Below are 4,556 nucleotides of genomic sequence, written 5' to 3'. Positions count from 1 at the left end.
GAACCACTGAGCCATTCTCCAGGCCCCTTTGTATGTCTCTGTGAAAAGTAAAGAAATATTTCCTAAAACTCCTACGCCTGCCAGTGGATGTCTCCTGACGTTTTATTGGCCCAAACTGTGTCACATGTCCTGGTCCCCACCAGCGCCTGGCAGGTGGGGTAAGTCTGCGTGGTCAGAGTTCCCCTTTCTGCTGGTTACATGGAGGAACTCTTACAAGAGCCAACCAGATGCTATGATTTCCTGAGCAAGGACTAGACAGCCCCGTAGAGGTTCCCACAGGAACAGAGCACAGCTAGGACCATCTGCAACCTTCTCCTGAGCGATCTCCGATTGTGCTTAATTCACTGCAAATTTCAACTAATGATAGAAACTCACCTGAAATTAATCGTTCCCCTTCTCTACAAAGGTAATCACTAGTAAAAATTCAATCTGGTTTTCATTTTTCTTCATATATAATTCAACTTATATATTCAACTTATATATTGTCCTAGTTTCTGTTTACATATTCTGTTATCTATTGTTATGTTCTGTTATCTATTGTTATATTCTGTTACATATTGTCCTAACCTGGTTTCTGTTGCTGCGGCAAACACTTTGACCAAAAGCAACTTAGGGAGGAAAGGGTTTATTTTATCTTATACTTCCAGGTAGCAGTCCATCTCTGAGGGAAGTCAGGAAGGAACTCAAGACAGGAACCCGGAGGCAGGAACCACAGTGGACCATGGCTTATTGGCTTGTTTTTCCTGGCTTTCTCGGTTGCCCTTTTTATATAGCCAGTGCCTACCTTCCAAGGGGTGGCACTGGCCACTGTGGGCTAGCCCTCCCACATCAATCAACCATCAATAAAGTGTCCCACGGACATGCCCACAGAGCAGTCTGATGGAGACAATGCAATTGAGGCTCTCTAGTCCCAGGTAATTCTACTTTGTTTTACGTTGACAGGAAGGAACTACTTAGCATACATATCTAAGCCTACAGAAATTGGAACATGCTGACTGTGCCCAGCATGAGAATTTGCCTATATGACAAATATTTGCTAGTCCTTTTTTTCTAATAACCATGATAGTCTTCGGGTGTTTAACAGCCAAATACTTTGAGAAACATGGCCCTCGTTGGCTCCTGGAAGTGAGCTATGATTAATGCAAAGAGTGGGTCTGACCCTGTTTTGATAGGTTGTCTATCAAAATAACCTAGAGAATTTTAAATGCCTACAAAGCCTCGGTCCCACCAGGAGGTGTGCACTGTGCTGCTGGGTTCAGGAAGGAAGACGTGACAGATATTATTAGCGTTCTGCTGGGTTGAGATCTCCTTGCCATAACTCTTTTGGATACTAATGTTCCCCTCACCTCTGGCCTACTTGATAATGGGGCACATGACCCTGTGCTGGCTGCAGGCGATAAAGAAGAATCTGACAGATGATCTAGGAAAGTTTCCCCAGTCTCAAAAGGGGACGCAGTTAGGGTCCTGTTTGAATGTTTTTGGCCCCCATAATCTCATAGGAAGAGGCACTATTAGGAGGCGTGGCTTTGTTGGAGGAGGTATGGCCTTGTTGGAGGGAGGGTGTCACTGTGGGGGCAGGTTTTGAAGGTTCCTATGATCGGGATACCGCCCGGTGTACCAGTCAACTTCCTGTTTCCTACACGATGTAGCAGTCTCAGCTCCAGCACCATGTCCGCCTGTACTTCACCATGCTCCCTGCTATGCTGATAATGGGCTGGACCTCTGAAACTGTAAGTGAGCCACCCCAATTAAATGTGTTACTTTATAAGAGTTGCCGTGGTCATGGTGTCTCTTCGCAGCAATAGAAAACCCTAATTAAGACAGGCCTTTTTGGACTCTTTATATTGCCGGTGACATAGGGTTGCTGCAACAATGGCAGCCATTGTGGACTAAGAAGATGAGCCTGCAACCTAGGGATAGCAAGCAGAAATATAGGAAGAACTTGACTCTTTGACAATAGGCCAGGAGGCTGAATCAGCCACCTCCAGAAACACTATTTCTGTTCTTGGGTGGAAGAACATTTCAATTTCATCTTCACCAGGTGAGCTGTGCACAGCCAAAGCTTGCTAACTAAAATAGTATGCAATTTGTTTATGACATGCTTTGTAACTTAGTTTAAGTGTCTCCCATTTAATACCATTCAGGTGTTTTTTTTTTTTTTTAAAAAAAAAAGCATGTTCTTGGTGAAAATGCCAGAAGGAGACCCATTATATTAAATAAGAAAAATTATAATGTGTTACGCATCAGTCAAAAATCCAGCCAATTTTTTAAGCCTTTACTGATATTCAGTAATATGCCTATATATCTTAAAAACAGTTCTATAAATCACAGAGGAGTTTCAAGGCAGTGAAACAACTCTATGTTCCTACCACATACTTAGACAAACCTGAAAGTGTGCAATCCCAACATTAAAGAGTAACATGAACAACGGACATCAGTTGATTAGGATGTCTCAGTGCAGGGTCAGCCAATATAACAAATACATCTCTCTACAGGGAGCTGGTGATGGGTGGGGTGAAGCTGCACATAGTAGAGGACAGAATGCACAAAACTAAAGGTTTCCTAAAAGTAAAGTCTATCACAGTAAAGCAACCTATCCTATAAAATCAGGCTGGGGAGATGGCTCAGTGGGTAAGAGTACTTGCAGAATGAATGGGCATGAAGACTCGAATTTGGATTCCTCATGACCCATGTAAAAAAATGGGTGTGGTTACACATGCCTGGAATCGTAACACTGGGGGCTTGGATGGGAATGGAGACAGAAAGATTGCTGGAGCTTGTAGTCAGCCTAGCTGAAAAATGGCAACCTTCAGATTCAGTGAGAGATCTTATCTCAAAAAAAGAGAAAAAGTGATAAAGACACAAATGTCCTCTGGCTTCTGTATGCATGCACATGGGCACATGTACCCACCTACATGTGTAAATATGCATAAAAGTCACATACACAAACACACACATTATATATATATATTTATATATATAATGACTGCCGATATCATGTCTGAATTTCCAATAATTGAACCAATTGTTAAACACTTGCCTTAAGGTTATGCATGATGACACATGCCTGTAATTCTCTATGCTTTCGCCAGAATCCTTCCTATCTATCCCTCAACCCACAGCCCCCCAAACCCTGTTCAGGTCATATCTAACCTTTCTGCAAAGACGGATCTACCCCACACTCCAGAATTGAATCAGGAAGCACATCCTTACACTAGCTCAGTCCTCTCTGTCACCTGACTTCATTCCACCCAAGCCATTTTTGAGCTGAGATCCAACCTATCTGCACACCCTCCCTTCTGCCCCAACCTGCTCTGTTTATCAGACACAGAACTACAGAAGTCCACATGCTCAGATCTCATTGTAAAAAATCCAAACGATATGAAAGATCAAGCTAGGATCTTTTCTCCAAAAACTACCAATCCTGTGAAAATGTTAGCCAATGAGAGAGACCTAGGTGAACCCCAGGACACAGCATTTATTTTTTTTAAATATTTATTTATTATGTATACAATATTCTGTCTGTGTGTATGTCTGCAGGCCAGAAGAGGGCACCAGACTCCATTACAGATGGTTATGAGCCACCATGTGGTTGCTGGGAATTGAACTCGGGACCTTTGGAAGAGCAGGCAATGCTCTTAACCTCTGAACCATCTCTCCAGCCCCTAGGACACAGAATTTAAAAGAACAATCATAAACATCATCAAACAAAAAAACAGTTCAATGAAATTAAGAAGAAAGAGTGTAAGGAGACTAAAGATCCAAGTGATGACCAAGAAAACACAAACTTAAGGCTGATGGAAATGACAAAGACAATCCAGGACTTGAGAAGAGAATTCCATGAGGAGATACTGACCTTGACGAGGACTCAAACCGAAATGAAGATGGGATTGGAAAACCCAACTAGAAGATACAAAGAGAAGTTTCACAAGTAGAAGGAATCAAATAGAAGACAGAACATCAAGACTCAAAGGGAAAGTAGAAGATCTACACCAAATAAGAAAGGATTATGAAAACAAATTAAAGACAAGAAAAAAACACGCAGGAAGTGTGGGACACCATGAAAAAGCCAAACCTTTGCATTGTAGAAATAAGTGAGAAGAATCCCAGGTCATTGGCAGAGACCAGATCTTCAACAAGGTCACAGAATAAAATGTCCCCAAACTAAGAAAAGACACACCCACATGTATACAAAGAAGTATGCAGCACACCAAATAGACAAGACCACAACAAACAAAAAAATTAGAGCTGCCTGATGGTGGTGGCACACAAGTTTAATCCCAGCACTCAGGAGGCAGAGGCAGGTGGATCTCTGTAGACCAGGCTGACTTGGATGACAGTCAGGACTACATAGAGAAACCCTGTCTTGAAAAACAAAACAAGGCCAGACAGTGGTGGCACACGCTTTTAATCCCAGCAGTTGGGAGGCAGAGGCAGATGGATCTCTGTGAGTTCGAGGCCGGTCTGGTCTACAAGAGCTAGTTCCAGGACAGGCTCCAAAGCTACAGAGAAACTCTGTCTCAAAAAAAAAAAAAAAAATCAAAAATAAAATAAAA

Source organism: Alexandromys fortis, unplaced genomic scaffold, assembly GCF_014885135.2.
Source record: "Alexandromys fortis isolate MF-2015 unplaced genomic scaffold, M_Fortis_MF-2015_v1.1 scaffold_6, whole genome shotgun sequence".
In the NCBI taxonomy this organism is placed as follows: Eukaryota; Metazoa; Chordata; class Mammalia; order Rodentia; family Cricetidae; genus Alexandromys; species Alexandromys fortis.
This window is presented reverse-complemented; position numbering follows the sequence as displayed.